Source organism: Mauremys reevesii, linkage group 2 (genome assembly GCF_016161935.1).
Source record: "Mauremys reevesii isolate NIE-2019 linkage group 2, ASM1616193v1, whole genome shotgun sequence".
In the NCBI taxonomy this organism is placed as follows: Eukaryota; Metazoa; Chordata; order Testudines; family Geoemydidae; genus Mauremys; species Mauremys reevesii.
The window spans coordinates 283,238,361-283,258,092 of NC_052624.1; positions in this window are offsets into that span (position 1 = coordinate 283,238,361).

Sequence of the window (19,732 nt, forward strand, 5' to 3'; positions counted from 1 at the left end):
ATATCGGGACTTGTCCCTATAAAATCGGGACATCTGGTCACTCTAAGCCAGTCAGGTGAAAGCTACAATTTATTCTGAGAGCAAATCCACCAGAAAAGTTTCATGCTGGAGATAGTCAGAATGCTGAGCTTCCAAGGAAGAGACGTTCCCAAGAAAATGCAATCAGGGATGGGTGAACCTAGCTACCCAAATTCAGCAAAGAAATGTATACGTACATTCACGTTGAAGTAATTGGTTACTGGACATTGTAAAATCAATTGAGATTTGAATAGGAAGGCTACGAAACTGTTCAAAATCATTGAAACGCTCATAACTCCAAACGTAATAAAGAGCAGTTCAAGACGTGCTTAGGTGTAGGGTATCAATTTCAACCATGATTAACTGACTATTCAACTTCATCTGTTGCAAACCAACTGTCACCTTACTGATCATGGAAGTCAATTCAGAAATATCTCAGTTCATTCAGTCAAACTGAACGTTAGCTGTTTTCCAAACTGGTGAGGTTGATGAAAATGATTCTGGTGGGACCAGCCACCAGTGCTGTAAGTGAGCAAAGTTTAGGTGCTCTGAGTCATATTAACACATGGCTTTGATCCACGAGGCTCTACTGGTGTATGTGTTTGCACATACACAAGGACAAAACTGATGATTAATGTATGTTCCAGAATTCATTGCAAGAATCCCTGGGCAAAGATCATGGTGTGGAACTTTTTCAGATTTGTAACTCGTTCTTTTAATTTGTTTTAGGAAGTAATTCTTTAATGAATAATTTTGTATCATGGCTAAATTTGTCCACTTAGAAATAGTGTGAAATAAACAGGCCTCTGTCCTAAATGAGGTGTTTCCTTTACTGATTAATGTAATTCCTAATTATTTGGGAGGCGGGGGTCTAAAGTCCCCAGTTGTCTACACCTATGAACTTATAAGGATAACTGAGAAGTAAGATCGCCGTATGGCTAACACCGTGCCCTGTGACTCAATATATTGAGAGTTCAGAGGGAGTGAACCTAACAGGTAATGATCAAGTGATCTCTCTTCTGCCGTCTATCTCCACCCTCTGACAAACAGAGGCTAAGGACACCATTCCTTATCCATCCTGGCTAATAGCCATTAATGGACTTAACCTCCATGAATTTATCCAGTTCTCTTGTAAATGCTGTTATAGTCCTAGCCTCCATAACCTCCTCAGGCAAGGAGTTCCACAAGTTGACTGTGCGCTGCGTGAAGAAGAACTTCCTTTTCTTTGTTTTAAACCTGCTGCCCAATAATTTCATTTGGTGACCCCTAGTTCTTGTATTATGGGAATAAGTAAATAACTTTTCCTTATCCACTTTCTCCACATCACTCATGATTTTATATACCTCTATCATATCCCCCCTTTAGTCTCCACCTTGAGTGGCCTTGGATAGGTCACTGAACCTCAGTTCTCCAGCTGTAAGTGGGACCAGTCATAATTATCGTCACGGCAAATCCCAAACACTTGTAATCCCCTTGCCGATCAAACATGACCTGGATCGATCTCTAGCAAGGCGCTTAAGACAGTCTGGTCTGGATGCTCTATCTGTCATTACTGATCGTCTCATGTCGCCAGAACTTTTTGCAACCATGTGATCGTTGACCATGTAGCAGTGTTCCTTGGTAAATGCACTTTGTGATTTGTTGATCTTCCATCCTAATACGCGCCACTGAAACCAAAAAAAGGACTGATGTGCTAGCAGTACTTACCTTTCCTATCTATCTTGTCTATTTAGTCTACTTAGATACAAAATTCTTCCTGGCAGGGACTGTCTCTTACTAAGCGTACATACAGCACCCCGTGCAAGGTGGCTCTCATCTTAGCTGGCGTGACTCTCTAGGCATGATTGCAACATAGGTAATAATGGCATATCATTATTCTGAAAGACACGTGACCTTTCTCTGTGCAGCGTCCTTAAGGAAAACGCAGCGTGCATCGGGCTGCCTTTCTGGCCAGGTTCTGACTGCCTCGTAAACACAGTGACTTTCACCCAGTTGTTTTCAGATGCCGAATACAGATGTTTGATGGAAATGTATGCCATGGAGCGTGTTCCCTGGTGAAGCATTTTGAACGGAGGTACATTGCTGTTTGCCATATTCCGCTAATATTTTGGAAGTCTCAGGTGTACCATCCTGGTCGGTGTTCATGTCACACATCACAACAAGCTAAGCATGCTCAGTCTGACAGGACTCCCAAAGGGAATGATACAGCCAGGGGATCTATTGTCCCTCTCACCTCATGGGGATGAGGTGCATCCCATGGGCTCTCTCCCCATCTGCATAATTTTTCCCTGGCGAACTGATGCCTCTTTATCTCTCCCCCCACCCCAGCCCATCTTTTTGCAAACCCCTGAGTCTGCAAAGCAACCTGCATGAGGGAGACAGGAAGAGGATGAACTACTGTAGTGGAAACTGAGCCTGATTTTGTGTGAGAGTGAGATCTGCACGTGGCAGTGATTACCAAGGAGTAATCTAGTATCTGGCATTAAAACCCAGGAGCCCACCTGTGCTGTCTAAAGTCCAGGGGCCGGCATCTCAGATGCTGTAAATTGGCATAGCTCCATTGACTGGCATAGATGACCCTGATTTATACCCGCTGAGGAGCTTTTCAAAGGAAAACCAAACTAGCTGGCTTGGCTGAGGAGGAGCCAGGGCAGGGATCTCTGGAGCCTGGGGCATGGTGCTGGGTTGGGTGTTGGATTGGTTGCTTTGAGGTTTGCAGAATGCTGTGCTGCGAGACGTGAGCGCAGCCCGAGACTTTGGCTGGGCAATGTGCTGGCTTTGGTGTAGAGGCCCCAGGTTTTGCTTTGGCCCCCAAGTTCAATCCCAGCTGATGACTGAGGAGCGTATATGGCCACAGGTCCGTGAGGATACAGTGCTGGGATTTCACTCAGATGCTTGAAGGAGCTTGTTTAATATGGGGAGTGTCTCCCTCTAGTGGCTGTCCCAGGGAGTGTTATCAGCCGGCTACTTACAATTAGCGGAGTTATTCCTTGAGCTCCAGGAGCGCGAGTAGTAAGGGCTCATGCTTTTGCAGCTGCCCTGTAAATAAGCCTGTAAACCCAGGCATATGACAGCTGCTTAGCTCCGAACTCTTGTTGAATTTCTGTCTCGCTGGGTGTACACCCGCCCTGCCGCACTCAGCAGCCAAATGGAACCTGTAAAAATATGAGTCTATATTCTGTCCAGCAGAGGGAAGTGGCCTGCACATGCGTGTACACACAGACACACGTACACATGACAGAAACATACACCAGCTACAGAGCTGGCCCTATGTGTAATTCAACACAGCTTCTGTGGCGCTACATTCACTGACCCCAGCAAAGAATCTGGCCCAGCATACATCCCTTACCATCAGAAGAGTGGATCTCCAACCAGTCCAAGGCGTTTATAACTAGGATTTAGGCAGGTTCTACCCCCTAGAGATGACTTTCAAACCTCACCCCTGGGGAGTTAGTGCCAACATAGTTCTTCGCACTGTTGCTAAACTGAGCCCAGCTTGGCTACTCACACATCCCAAGAATATCGGCCCAGTCTATAAACAGAACACAGGCCCTGCAGATTGACATGTTTTTCTGAGCCCATTATTTATAATCCGTAGCTGTTACCGATACCACCTAAGCTAGCTCCCCATCAGTATCCTTAGCAGCATGGCTGGAGCCGTGAAGGTTAGATTTAAAGTTCTTGGAACTCCAGTCTAACCTGCAGATTTTCCAAGTAGCATTTGCTCAGTAAAACATTTCCAAGGGTGGGATTTACTGTCATAATTAATAGGTTATGATTAGGTCAATAACTTTCATCAACCTAGCTGGGAGAGAACCTATTAATGAAACTGTAAAACAACGTAAACTCTATGAAGAAGAGAGGTGGGAGAATTTACAACTTCCCAGAAGCCCTAGTAACTAAAGGGAGGATTTACAGGAAGTAAAATGAACCGGGTGCCCATAAAATAAAAGCAAAATTATACCCATATCTAAACAAGACAAATTAAAAAGGTTTAAGTGGATTTCTCAGCCCAAATAAAACAGAAAGTCTCAAGTGACCAGCGACATTTGGTGTTGCAGTTTATGGAGTGCAAGAGGGGAAGATGCCTATAAATGCTGAGTGCATATCAAACAGGTCGGTAACTAATCAATGTGTGCAAGCCTGAGGATCGCTCCTACAATAACGTACCAGTAGGCGCAGTCCAGGGCCGGAAGCAACTGAACGGTGACCATCCAGTGTGTTCAGCCCCGCACCTGGGAACAACCAATAATAAACTGCTGCGTATGGTCCCACAGTGTGCATGCAGCAGTGTGCGCTACCGTGAGCACATCAGGCCCATCCTCTGCTCTCTACACTGGCTTCCTGTCGAATATTGACTCATATTCGAGATCTTGGTCCTTATCTTCAAGATGCTCCATGGCCTGGGCCCTGGATCTAAAGCATCTAAAGCTCTGGGATGCAGATCGTGGCCAACAGCTTTTCTCAAGTACAATGGAACTATTCTACAAACAGGGTGAAAGAGCCGCTCTCTCTTGCCACAGAGGCCAGGACAAGAGGCAGTGGGTTCAAACTACAGCAGAGCAGATTAAGACGAAATCTCAGGGAAAACTCCCTAACGGTAAGGACAGTAGGACAATGGAACAGACACCTAGGGAGGTCGTGGAAGCTCCTTAACCAGACATTTTTAAAAGGAGGCTGGAGAGCCGTCTGTCTGGGATGGTTTAGATACAACAAACCCTGCATCTTGGCAGGGGGTTAGACTAGATGACCCCTGCGGTTCTATGATCCTATACAGCTCATCTGTGCAGGAGACAGAGCTGTTCTGGGGCTGGTCCAGAAAAGTGGAACGAACTCCGGTAGAAATGAAGAGCCATCCCAAACCTTGCCACCTTCTGCTCCAAGCGCAAGGTGCTCTTCTTCGACCTGCCTCCTCGAACAGAAACACAGAGCAGCCTGGACAGATAATTTATTTAAAAACCAACCGAAACAAAACCCTCCACTACTCATGCAATTTCCACCCAGGAAGGGTGTGTGAGAGAGAATGAACCAGGCATGACAAATCTTGGTCATGTTACTTACTGCACTGCCAGAGGCTCTTGGGTACCAGAGTGATGAAGGGAGGTATATCATAAAATCATAGAATATCAGGGTTGGAAGAGACCTCAGGAGGTATCTAATCCAACCCCCTGCTCAAAGCAGGACCAACACCAACTAAATCATCCCAGCCAGGGCTTTGTCAAGCCAGGCCTTAAAAACCTCTAAGGAAGGAGATTCCGCTACCTCCCTAAGTAACCCATTCCAGTGCTTCACCACCCTCCTAGTGAAATAGTGTTTCCTAATATCCAACCTAAACCTCCCCCACTGCAACTTGAGACCATTGCTCCTTGTTCTGTCATCTGCCACCACTGAGAACAGCCAAGCTCCATCCTCTGTGGAACCCCCGTTCAGGTAGTTGAAGGCTGCTATCAAATCCTGCCTCATTCTTCTCTTCTGCAGACTAAACAACCCCAGTTCCGTCAGTCTTTCCTTGTAAGTCATGTGCCCCAGCTTCCTGATCATTTTCATTGCTCCCCTATGCTGGACTCTCTCCAGTTTGTTGACATCCTTTCTGTAGTGGTGGGTCCAAAACTGGATGCAATATTCCAGATGTGGCCTCACAAGTGCCAAATAGAGGGGAATAATCACCTCCCTCGATCTGCTGGCAATGCTCCTACTAATGCAGCCCAATATGCTGTTAGCCTTCTTGGCAACAAGGGCACACTGCTGACTCGTATCCAGCTTCTCATCCACTGTAATCCCCAGGTCCTTTTCTGCAGAACTGCTGCTTAGCCAGTCGGTCCCCAGCCTATAGTGGTGCATAGGATTCTTCCGTCCTAAGTGCAGGACGTAAGTGCAGGACCTCTCACCCTGGCTTAGTGTCATCTGCGAACTTGCTGAGGGTGCAATCCATCCCATCATCCAGATCATTAATAAAGATGTTAAACAAAATCGGCACTCTGCTTGATGCCGGCTGCCAACTAGACATCGAGCAATTGATCACTACCTGTTAAGCCCAACAAACTAGCCAGCTTTCTATCCATCTTATAGTCCATTCATCCAATCCATACTTTTTTAACTTGCCAGCAAGAATACTGTGAGATACCATATCAAAAGCTTTGCTAAAGTCAAGATATATCACGTCCACTGCTTTCCCCATATCCACAGAGCCAATTATCTCATCATAGAAGGCAATCAGGTTGGCCAGGCATGACTTGCCCTTGGTGAATCCATGTTGACTGTTTCTGATCACCTTCCTCTCCTCCAAGTGCTTCAAAATGGATTCCTTGAAGACCTGCTCCATGATTTTTCCAGGGACTGAGGTGAGGCTGACTGGTCTGTAGTTCCCCAGGTTCTCCTTCTTCCATTTTTAAAGATGGGCACTTTATTTTCCTTTTTCCAATCATCCAGGAGATTGGAGAACATGTACCTATAGAGAACAGAATAGTACAGCCTTGGGCTCATACACAACCCCACCATAACAAACCATTTCCCACTTCTAGTTTTCAGTTGCAATCACTATGCACTTGCCAGTCCTCAGCTTTCTGCATGTTTTCCCCTCCTTTAATAACACTTGTGGCTCTTCTCTGACCCCTCTCCAGTTTTATCGATGTCCTTCTTGAACTGTGGACCCTGGAACTGGACATGGTATTCCAGTAGTGAGCTCACCAGTGCCAAGCACAGAGGTAATATACTGTCCCTACTGCTACTAGATATTCCTCTGTTTATTCATCCAAGGATCGCATTAGCCCTTTTTGGCCACAGCAGCGCACCGGGGGCTCATGTCCTGCTGATTACCCACCATGACCCCAAGTCCTTTTCAGAGTCGCTGCTTCCCAGGATAGAGTCCCCCATCCTGTAAGTGTGGCCGACGGTCTGTGTTCCTAGACATAGGACATTACATTTGGCCGTACTGAAACACAAATTCTTTGCTTGCACCCAAGTTACTTAGTGATCCAGATTTCCCTACGGCGATGACCTATCCTCTTCATTACTTTCCACTCTCCCCATCTTTATGTCGTCTGCAAACTTGATCAGTGATGATTTTTTTTCCTTCCAGGCCATTGATAAAAATGTTGAATAGCGCAGGGCCAAGAACCAGCCCCTGCAGGACACCGCTAGAAGCAAACCTGCTTGATGATGAGATGGGGATCTGGTACCTAAATCAATGGCATCGGGGTACCTAATCCCATTTATAAATCTCTGCCTGATTCTTTAGAAGGTGCTCAGATACAACGGTTCTGAGGGCCTTATAAGTAGGGGCTCCATGTTTGTCACGGAGGTTGTGGAAGTCACAGATTCCATGAATTTCTGTGAATTCTTCAGTGGCCAGTGTAGCTGACCCCAGGGCCACCCAAGCAGCTGGCCCAGGGGCGGCAGGAGCTGCTGCAGCTGTGTGGCTCCCTGCAGCAATCCTGGCGTGGCTGGAGCAGCGGCTGGTCCCAGGGTTCCCTCCCTCACCAGCAGCAGGTCCCCTGGGGCTCCCCCCCCCCAGCTGCTGGTGCCAAAGCCCACTGGGACTCCCACCCCAGCTGCTGGTGACACAGGCAGGTGTCATGGGCTGTGATTTTTTGTTTCTTGCCCGTGACCTGTCCATGACTTTTACGAAAAATACCTGTGATTAAATCATAGCCTTACCTATAAGTACCCAAAGATCGACCCGTAACTACATCACCTCTCTCCAGACATCTATACCTCTGCATGTCCACTTTCTTCTCCTCCCTCTGCCTGTCTATTCCTTCCTCTGCTTCGCTCTCTCCTTTCTTCCTGCTTACTAGTCTGACTTCACCTTCAACTTCCCATCCAATAGCAATAATGGGTACAGAGGGACAGCAATGTGCTCTGCAAACCCTTTGTCCATTGTGTTAATGTCAGTTATCTTTTGCTGCCTGTGACATTCCTTATCCCATCAGTACATTGAGTGAGGGGTTTTCTGGTTGCTGTTGGCCATTGTTACTGCACTTAGAACCACTGCATTGTCTTGAAGTGTAAAACAACAGCTGTTATCAAGCACCTTTGTTGTTTATTGTTTGACAGCCTCAACTAGAAAATCAGCTTTCCGGCTGGGAAAGCGTTATACCGTCTATAGCCACAAGTAGTGCCTGAGATCGCTCTAACTGGAAGACATGGGGGGTGGGAGTGGAATCTGTTTTTTTTTTCAGTGTTTTACTTTGTGCATCTGGTTAAAGCAAGTGAACACTTGTCCTTGGAAAAGGGGCATCTGAAATGGCTTCTTTGACAGAAAAGTAACTTTCACTCCAAAATATCCATTTTCATTTGAAATTCTGGGGTTTTCATAGAAAATCTGAAAACTCAAAAACTGACTTTTTTCCAGCCAAATTTCTGGGTTTGTTTTTTTGATGAGTTGCCCCCCCCCCCCAAAAGTCAATGATATTTTTTTCAAGGAAAATGAGCAATTTTGGGGTTTGTCAGTTTTTTGCAGGGGAAATATCAGCTTTGTACATGACAGCTCTTTGTGTGTTTCCTCTCTGCAGGGAGGTGGATAATTGCTGGTGATTTATGCTTAAGTTGACTGAAAGACCCTGGGAGATGAATGTCTAAGAGCCAGAGAACTGAGAGATTCCACCCCCAGACCCGTAAGAGCATGAGGCCAAACACCTGAAGACAGCACTCAGAGCCCAGAAAGTTGCTCGTGTTGGGGTGTTCACCCCACAGAAGGCAGAGCAAATCAGATTAGATGAATTAGCCTGATAGGCTGCACCTGAGAGAGAGCCCGGGCTTGACAGGCTGTGGGTGATGGAACCCACCTGAGAAGGAACAGACAGGGCTGGAATAAAACCAGGAAGCTGCCAGAAGAAAGGAGCTGGAGGGGGGGGATAGTCTGCAATGGTTCCCTGGAATGGGGGCATTTGGGCTGGTAAACCTGGGGGCAGAAGGGAAGCTAGAAGCAATTTAGGGATAGAGCAGCAGGATCTGAGAGGAAGCAGAGCACACTTGCTAGACCAGGGTCCCTGGACTGGAACCTAGAGGGGAGGGCAGGCCTAACTTCCCCTACCAGTGCCTGGGGAGAAGTGCCACACACAGGGTAGGGGAATAGAAGAGTGTTTGGGACGGTCATCCCACAGGACTTTGCTACCCCAGAAGGGGGGACGTAGTGACCTGGCTGGAGGGCCAAGTCACCAAGACAGAGGTGTCGGGGTGTGTGAATATAGATCAGGAGGGAGTGTCTGACCTGGAGGGAGCTAATTCCCAGAGCAGCTAGGACGAGGTGCCTCGATGGTGAGTGAACCCCATGACATTGCTGCTCGCTCTGTAACCATGACACTGCAGAAGGGTATCAGGAAACCCCCCAGCCGGGTTTTTTAAAAATGAGGTTTGGGGTTTAAAAAACAAAACAGGGTGTACTATTTACAGGGGGCTCGTCAGAAATGGGGATTTTATTAAATTGGTCCATTTCAAAGCCTTCAGTGGGACAGTGTCCTGTTAAATGTAGCGATCTCATGTGAGACAACCCAGCTGTGGACAACTATGTGCTGGATTCCTTCCTCCACTGGGTTGTTCAACTCACGAAAGCTCATGCTGAAATAAATGTGTTAGTCTCTAAGGTGCCACAAGTACTCCTCTTCTTTCCTGGGGGCCAAAGACAGGATGGGAGAAGCGAGTGCTGGCCCTGCCGTGGGACCCATTGCAGTCACTCCTGTTGGAGGCAGAGCCGACTCTTGTTTACGCTATTCATTCTTACCCTGCTACAGAACACCTAAATAGCATTGTGCATCTTTAAAGTGCTGTCAAGGCATTAACTGCACAATTCTCACCACCCCCAGTAGTATGGCGGTACTATTACCCTCATTTCACAGATAGGGAAACTGAGGCACCAAGTGAGGCAATGAATGGCTTAAGGGACAGAACCAGAATTAGAATTCAGGACTTCCTGATTCCCCATCCCCCCTGTTGTGACCACTGGACAACACTGCCCCTCGTTTATCAGCTAGCTCTCTAATGAGTCTGCAAGAGTTTTACAACTCATTATTAAATGATAAAATTTCGGCCGTTCAGAAACAGTTGATGTTCAGTAGGGTTTGGGGGTTTTTTCCCCCGAAGTACAAAATCTGACCTGTGAATGACTCCAGCTCACAACTGGTCTGTTCTTGCAGCCAGTCACAATGCAGTGGACATTGTTCACTGTCATGCACGAGTTTCTAGCTGATAGACCAGTTCAGACTAACTGATCTGATTTAACGGAGACAATGGGCTATTTTTCCATTATTTGAATGGATCATGCAGCCAGCAATAATAAACACCCAAAATGCCAAACAGGGTCTTGCTTAATATAGGCAGGTGATGTGTGATATCCCTCCTCCTATGGGAATAACCAGTATAAAGCCCTTCACCCCAGTGTCGCTGCCTCCACGCGATACCAGAATAGTCGAAGTGGTACAGCTCTTGGGTACAGACAAGCCCTTGGACAGGGCAGCTCGCTAGCCCTCCCCTCCCGGCTGCTTTGCCAAACTATCAAGTGCTCCTGTGAATTGTATTGTATCAACGTACATGGACTAGAGGGGCCCAAAGAATCAAATGGGTCACATGATGCTGAAACTGTCCAACATTAAACAATTTTTAACCAAAGTTAGGGGTTTAGTACCCAGAGACCTCAGCCTGCTTAGAACCACGGCAAACCCACCATTAGACGTTAGACATCTTTGTAACCTTTTATTACAAATACAGGAAAGAAGGGAAATCAGTTAAAGCATTTGACATGAAAGCCTTGCTTAATAGTTTACATTTTAGCACCATCCCTTGCTCCTTTTCCCTTTAGCTGTAGGACATCTTTAGAAGGAAGGAAGGAAGCCCCTTGCTGGACAGTCTCTTAGATCAGGGCTAGGCAACCTATGGCACGCGTGCTGAAGGCGGCACGTGAGTTGATTTTCAGTGGCACTCACACCGCCCAGGTCCTGGCCACCAGTCCGGGGGGCTCTGCATTTTAATTTAATTTTAAATGAAGCTTCTTAAACATTTAAAAAATGTCATTTACTTTACATACAACAATAGTTTAATTATATATTATAGACTTATAGAAAGAGACCTTCTAAAAACGTTAACATGTATTACTGGCACATGAAACCTTAAATGGAAGCGAATAAATGAAGACTCGGCACAGCACTTCTGAAAGGTTGCCAACCCCTGTCTTAGATGGTAATAACTATCCATTTGGGGGAAAAGAGAAGACGTTCGTTGAGCTGGAATGGAGCTATTCTTAAAGTCTGATCCCGTCTCCTAGAGGACAAAACAAGATAAACACACACAAAAGGGGAGAGACGAGAACAGCGAAGAGAGACAATACAGATTCTGTCTCTGGTGGTGTCAGCGCTAGAGAAACACAGTCATGGCACACCGTCTGCTCAGCCGCTCTGAGCCCTGGTACCAGCAGCAGGTGCGGCAGGGCACTGCTTTTAGCTGCCTTTTAACAGCCATGTTGCAAATCCACAGTGTTGGCTGACGAACCCAGACGGTTATTAGACAGAAGGAACCAGGAAAGAGGAGAAATAAGGTGGGGGAGGAAACGGACACATGGAGGGTAGCGGGGGAAGGTGTGTAACAAAGTCTCACATCCCAGGCGGTGGTTGGGATTTAGCCAAAGCACGTGGAAGTGACGATGTCATCAGGGTTTCTCTGTCTGGCCCAGTCTGCTCAGGACAACGCAGGCCCAACAACGTCACAGTAACTCCAGGGACCCAGAAGATGCTGGGCTTGGCAGCCGGTCTGGAGAAACTCACCTCTTCTCTTCTGCCTGTCACTGTCTGCTCCACTCATTCTCCCCCAACCCCAGTCTCTTTCTGAGGCCCCAAAAGGGCAGGAGGGGTGGAACTGCGCAGCCCTCAGTATTTTGTTCACCATTTAGGCCTAATTCCCAACACCCCATTGATTTCCGGTCCCCTACTGCTCTTGTTTATTAGGCATGATCTCAGCACAGCCCTGTAGCTAGGTCGGTCGGACTTTTATTTGAACAAATTCAGGCTTTCTGTGACCCTTTTGCACCATTTCCCACCAGCATTTGTTGTTCTAGGTTATTGTGACGTTTTATGAACTTTCGCTCCCTGCTAGGGTAAATTTGTAGGCCCAGTCATTACAACAGGGGTCTGGGTGATAGCTCAGTCCTCACGTGAGTGTTTCTGAGGTAGTGCCTGAATGATGCACAAGAGCACTTCACAATACCCCGAGACAGGAAGCAGAGCAGCCCTCCTAATCCTGTGCATTGGACTAGAACAATAACGCAGGTCGGACTGAAGTGTTGTTGGTATGACACCAGGGCTTATTTTCAGTTGATCATCCCCACTTAACCCCCTACCCCTGAGAAGTAGTTGTGTTTTACATCATTGGGGGAGACTGAGGCACAGAGATTAAGTGACCTGCCCAAGGTCCAAGATGGAGCCAGTGGCAGAATTTCCCAGCTCCCAGGGCAGTGCTCAGACTGCTAGAGCAGGTCTCTCTCCACAGCAGGTAGTTCTAAAAGTTGGAATGAAAATTTGCTACTTTTCCAAAGATTACTGTATCCCGTAACACTCTGAAGATACGGTGTGTACATTCCACACACATACTAATGAGACCCATTTCCTATAAAGTCAGCTATGTTGCATGCTCGATTGTGAAGTCTTCAGTAATTAAGCTTGGATGCAGGGGCCTGAGTCTGATCTCACTTGAACCAGATTTACATCAGTGTAAATTCATTTCATTCAGTGGGGTTACTCCTGATTTATGCTGGTGTAAACAAGAATAATTTGAATTCTTTGAGTGAGTCAACAAACATGTGGACAAGGGTGATACACTAGATATAATGTACTTGGACTTTCAGAAAGCCTTTGACAAGGTCCCTCACCAAAGGCTCTTACGCAAAGTCAGCTGTCATGGGATGAGAGTAATTTACTGATAGGAAACAAAGGGTAGGAATAAATGGTCAGCTTCAGAATGGAGATAGGTAAACAGTGGTGTCCCCAGCGGTCTGTACTGGGACCAGTCCTATTCAACATATTCATAAATGACCTGGAAAAAGGGGTAAACAGTGAGGTGGCAAATGTGCAGATGATACAAAACTATTCAAGATAGTTAAGTCCAAAGCAGATTGCAAAGAGCTACAAAAGGATCTCACAAAACTAGGTGTTTGGGTAACAAAATGGCAGATGAAATTCAATGTTGATAAATGCAGAGTAATGCACATTGCAAAACATTATCCCAACTATCCATATAAAATGATGGGGGTCTAAATTAGCTGTTACCACTCAAAAAAGAGATCTTGGAGTCATTGTGGATAGTTTCTCTGAAAACATCCACTGAATGTGCAGCACAGTCAAACAAGCTAACAATGTAAGAAGACATTAGGAAAGGGATAGATAATAAGACAGAAAATATCATAATGCCCCTATATAAATCCACGCTACACCCACACCTTGAATACTGTGGGCAGTTCTCGTCGTCCCATCTCAAAAAAGATATTTTAGAATTGGAAAAGGTACAGAGAAGGGGAACAAAAATGACTACAGGTATGGAACAATTTCCATGTGAGGAGAGGCTAAAAGGACTGGGGCTTTTCAGCTTGGAAAAGAGACGACTAAGGGGGGATATGATTGAGGTCTATAAAATCATGACTGGTGTGGAGAAAGCAAATAAGGAAGTGTTATTTACTCCTTCTCATAACATAAGAACTAGGGGTCACCAAATGAAATGAATAGGCAGCAGGTTTAAAACAAACAAAAGGAAGTATTTCTTCACACAATGAACAGTCAACCTGTGGAACTCCTTGCCAGAGGATGCTGTGAAGGCCAAGACTATAACAGGGTTCAAAAAAGAACCAGATAAATTCATGGAGGATAGGTCCATCAATGGCTATTAGCCAGGATGGGCAGAGATGGTGTCCCTGGCCTCTGTTTGCCAGAAGCTGGGAATGGGTGACAGGGGATGGATCACTTGATGATGACCTGTTCTGTTCATTCCCTCTGGGGCACCTGGCATTGGCCACTGTCAGCAGACAGGATACTGGGCTAGATGGACCTTTGGTCTGACCCAGTGTGGCTGTTCCTATAAAAGAGAATAATCACACATTTGTGATGTTACTTTCATTCAATCAGCCTATCAAATTACAGTTTGTTACACTACTGGCTAATCAGAGCCAACAAAGTGAGGTTTCAGGATAGATCAAAGCAACTCCTATAGGCTGGTGGTGTGGGGGGTATCCAGGGTTTTAATTGGTCAGTTATTGCATATAAAAGTAAATTATTGCATATGTAAAAACATCATTGCACATGTAAAAGTAAATTATTGTGCATATAAAGCCTTTATTGCACATCTAAAAGTAAATTATTACACATGAGAAATAGATTTTTGCATATTTTTTCATGTACCTCCTGGTCATTATTTTCTTAACACTTCTAATCTCTCATTTTGAACATGTTGAAATTACACTGATGGCTCTCCCACCCCCACCCCAACGGTTTGTGGCTGATTTCCAAAAGGGAGCGCCTGCAGCTCCCCATTTCCAAGGGGATTAGTGGGGGCTTGTGGCTTCTGAAAATGAGTCTGGCCATGTTGATTGCACATGGTATTTTCCGTGCATGGAGGCGGACATGGGTTGGATCTGTAGGAACGTGAGCTGAGTCTCACGTATTTCATCACTGCCTGGGCATGTAGTCACCCCAGTTGTGTGTACATCTGAGGCAGCGACCTGTACAACAGACCAGTGAGATGTCTAGAGGGTTATTTGGGGGTGGAATTTCCACGACTGCCGGTGGAATCCTGCTAGCTGCATGTGCGAATGATGATCACAAACTTTAGGCCAAGCTTTGACAATATGTTGACAGTCAGATGCCTCACGGTTTCTGCCTCAGCAGGAGTCCAGTATCCTCTGATGAGGTTAACATTTAGAGAGAATCTCTCTCAAATCTGAGTTTCAAAGCTTTGGCCTCAAGTGTGGGCTGAACTCCAGACCCTTTTCACCGCTGCACCAGTGCAAAGCAGCCCTCCACGCAGCAGATCAGACCTCCCGAGCAAAGCACCAGAGCAAAGCAGCTCCTCCTGTGCCACCTGTCTCCCTCCTGCCCGGCGTGGGAGGTGTGGTCAGCTGGGAGTGGATGTAGCTGGGGTGTCTCTATGACCCAGCACTCCTTGGCTGCCCTAATGGCCCCTGCGGGCTGTTGACAGCTGTGCGGGTTAGAACGCATCTCTCTGGCTCTACTAACCAGCACTGGGGGGCTAGCAGCTGAACATAGTGGTGGTTGGGCCCAACAGAGAGATTCCCCAAGACTACAGCATTGCGTGGAGACTAGGAGCATGGAGAACAGCCTCAGTGAATAGGGGGTGGGGCAAGAAGGGTCTTGGGGTTTCCTCTATCGGAAAGGAGCTGCTGGAGGGGGTGAGAAGAAGGCTGTGGCCAATCCCAGGAGACGTGGTCCAGGGAGGAAGTGGGCTCAGACCACCCACACCAAAAGAGGAGCCCGGAGAGCCTCAGATCCCTCCATGAAGACTATCAAAGAGTCTTGGGGTTGGGGGCGGGATCAGTCCCAGGGAGGAGACAGAGCCTGCTTGGAGGGTTCTAATCCCACCTGACCCCTGGCTGATTTGAGGTTTGCCCATCACTAGTCATAGCATGGTGGTCTCTGTGTTGTGGGAAAAGGGCACAAATATTAACACCCTGGGACACGGTGGCATTGCATTGTGACATCAATACCACCACCCCGTGCTGAGACATCACCATGTTATAACATAGAATCATAGAAGATTAGGGTTGGAAAAGACCTCAGGAGGTCATCTAGTCCCATCCCCTGCTCAAAGCAGGACCAACACCAACTAAATCATCCCAGCCAGGGCTTTGTCAAGCCTGACCTTAAAAACCTCTAAGGAAGGAGATTCCATCACCTCCCTAGGGAACCCATTCCAGTGCTTCACCACCCTCCTAGTGAAATAGTGTTTCCTAATATTCAACCTAAACCTCCCCCACTGCAAATTGAGACCATTGCTCCTTGTTCTGTCAGCTGCTACCACTGAGAATAGCCCAGCTCCATCCTCTTTGGAGCCCCCCTTCAGGTAGTTGAAAGCAGCTATCAAATCCCCCCTCATTCTTCTCTTCTGCAGACTAAACAAGCCCAGTTCCCTCAGCCTCTCCGCATAAGTCATGTGCTCCAGCCCCCTGATCATTTTTGTTGCCCTCCGCTGGACTCTCTCCAATTTGTCCACATCCCTTCTGTAGTGAGGGGACCAAAGCTAGATGCAATACTTCAGGTGTGGCCTCACCAGTGCCGAATAGAGGGGAATAATCACTTCCCTCAATCTGCTGGCAATGCTCCTACTAATGCAGCCCAATATGCCGTTGGCCTTCTTGGCAACAAGGGCACACTGCTGACTCATATCCAGCTTCTCGTCCACTGTAATCCCCAGGTCCTTTTCTGCAGAACTGCCGCTTAGCCAGTCGATCCCCAGCCTGTAGCAGTGCATGGGATTCTTCCTTCCTAAGTGCAGGACTCTGCACTTGTCCTTGTTGAACCTAATAAGATTCTTTTGGCCCAATCCTCCAATATGGCTAGGTCACTCTGGACCCTATCCCTATGTAAACCCCACGGAGATGACCTAGATTACTGGGGCTCTGTCTGCTGGCAGCTCAGGGAGAGGCACTGTCCCTGGTGCGGAGGGGGAGCCCAGGGAGACTCAGAGTCTGCCTGGCAAGCAATAGGGAGTGAGATGCCCCTCCCAGGGAGCTCAGGAAAGGGGAGAAGCCATTTTTTGAGTCTGTCTGGAGCCAGCCAGGGCAAGGGCAGGACTGGCTGTGTGGGGAGCTGGTGAGTCCCAGGCCTGCAGGCAGGGTTGCCCCTGAGAACTGGCCTCTATGGACATGAAAGCAAGATCCCTCAGCTGGGCTTTTCCTTCTGCACTGATGACTCCCCGTGTGTAGAGTTTTGCTGGGAAACTCTCCCAGCCAGGCTGAGTTCGCCCCCCAGCTCCCTAGGTGAGAGCAGTCCCACATGGTCAGCTCTGCTCTGGCTGCTGGTCCCAGGCAGCTGCCTGCTGGGAGTGTGTCTGGACGCTGGGGTAGGAGACCACAGTTTGGATTTAACAAATAGGGAGGAACTCGTTGAGAATTTGAAAGTAGAAGGCAGCTTGGGTGAAAGTGACCATGAAATCATAGAGTTCACAATTCTAAGGAAGGGTAGAAGGGAGCACAGCAAAACAGAGACAATGGATTTCAGGAAGGCGGATTTTGGTAAGCTCAGAGGCTGATAGGTAAGGTCCCATGAGAATCAAAACTGAGGGGAAAAACAACTGAGAAGAGTTGGCAGTTTTTCAAAGGGACACTGTTAAGGGCCCAAAAGCAAGCTATTCCGCTGGGTAGGAAAGATAGAAAATGTGGCAAAAGACCAGCTTGGCTTAACCACGAGATCTTGCATGATCTAAAACGGGTTGGCAACCTTTCAGAAGTGGTGTGCTGAGTCTTCATTTATTCACTCTGATTTAAGGTTTCACATGCCAGTAATACATTTTAACATTTTTAGAAGATCTCTTTCTATAAGTCTATAATATATAACTAAACTATTGTTGTATGTAAAGTAAATAAGGTTTTTAAAATGTTTAAGATGCTTCATTTAAAATTAAATTAAAATGCAGAGCCCCCCAGACCAGGACCCAGGCAGCATGAGTGCCACTGAAAATCAGCTCACGTGACGCCTGTGGCACACGTGCCATAGGTTGCCTACCCCTGATCTAAAAAATAAAAAGGAATCATATAAAAAATGGAAACTAGGACAGATTACAAAGGATGAATATAGGCAAACAACACAGGAATGAAGGGGCAAGATTAGAAAGGCAAAGGCACAAAATGAGCTCAAACTAGCTACAGGAATAAAGGGAAACAAGAAGACTTTTTATCAATACATTAGAAGCAAGAGGAAGACCAAGGACAGGGTAGGCCCACTGCTCAGTGAGGAGGGAGAAACAGTAACAGGCAACTTGGAAATGGCAGAGATGCTTAAGGAGTTCTTTGTTTCGGTCTTCCCCGAGAAGTCTGAAGGAATGCCTAACAGAGTGAATGCTAATGGGAAGGGGGTAGGTTTAGAAGAGAAAATAAAGAAAGAACAAGTTAAAAATCACTTAGAAAAGTTAGATGCCTGCAAGTCCCCAGGGCCTGATGAAATGCATCCTAGAATACTCAAGCAGCTAATAGAGGAGGTATCTGAGCCTCAAGCTATTATCTTTGGAAAATCATGGGAGACAGGAATGATTCCAGAAGACTGGAAAAGGGCAAATATAGCACCCATCTATAAAAAGAGAAATAAAAACAACCCAGGAAGCTACAGACCAGTTAGTTTAACTTCTGTGCCGGGGAAGATAATGGAGCAAGTAATTAAGGAAATCATCTGCAAACACTTGGAAGGTGGTAAGGTGATAGGGAATAGCCAGCACGGATTTGTAAAGAACAAATCGTGTCAAACCAATCTGAGAGCTTTCTTTGATAGGATAACGAGTCTTGTGGATAGGGGAGAAGCGGTGGCTGTGGTATACCTAGACTTTAGTAAGGCATTTGATACGGTCTCGCATGATATTCTTATTAATAAACTAGGCAAATACAACTTAGATGGGGGTACTATAAGGTGGGTGCATAACTGGCTGGATAACCGTACTCAGAGAGTAGTTATTAATGGTTCCCAATCCTGCTGGAAAGGTATAACGAGTGGGGTTCCGCAGGGGTCTGTTTTGGGACCGGCTCTGTTCAATATCTTCATCAACGACTTAGATGTTGGCATAGGGAGTACGCTTATTAAGTTTGCAGATGATGCCAAACTGGGAGGGATTTCAACTGCTTTGGAGGACAGGGTCATAATTCAAAATGATCTGGACAAACTGGAGAAATGGTCTGAGGTAAACAGGATGAAGTTTAACAAAGACAAATGCAAAGTGCTCCATTAGGAAGGAACAATCAGTTTCACACATACAGAATGGGAAGAGACTGTCTAGGAAGGAGAACGGCAGAAAGGGATCTAGGGGTTATAGTGGACCACAAGCTAAATATGAGTCAACAGTGTGATGCTGTTGCAAAAAAAAAAAACCAACATGATTCTGGGCTGCATTAACAGGTGTGTTGTGAGCAAGACACGAGAAGTCATTCTTCCGCTCTACTCTGCGCTGGTCAGGCCTCAACTGGAGTATTGTGTCCAGTTCTGGGCACCGCATTTCAAGAAAGATGTGGAGCAATTGGAGAGGGTCCAGAGAAGAGCAACAAGAATGATTCAAGGTCTTGAGGACATGACCTATGAAGGAAGGCTGAAAGAATTGGGTTTGTTTAGTTTGGAAAAGAGAAGACTGAGAGGGGTCATGATAGCAGTTTTCAGGTATCTGAAAGGGTGTCATAAGGAGGAGGGAGAAAACTTGTTCACCTTCGCCTCTAAGGATAGAACAAGAAGCAATGAGCATAAACTGCAGCAAGGGAGGTTTAGGTTGGACATTAGGAAAAAGTTCCTAACTGTCAGGGTGGTTAAACACTGGAATAAATTGCCTAGGAAGGTTGTGGAATCTCCATCTCTGGAAATATTTAAGGGTAGGTTAGATAAATGTCTATCCGGGCTGGTCTAGACCAGTGGTTCCCAAACTGGGGTTCGCACAATGTTACAGGGGGGTCGCCAGAAAAATTTCCTTAATGGCGGCCGGAGAACCCCGGGCATGGCAGGCAGCAGATGTGACCCGGTTGCGGAGCAGACAGCCC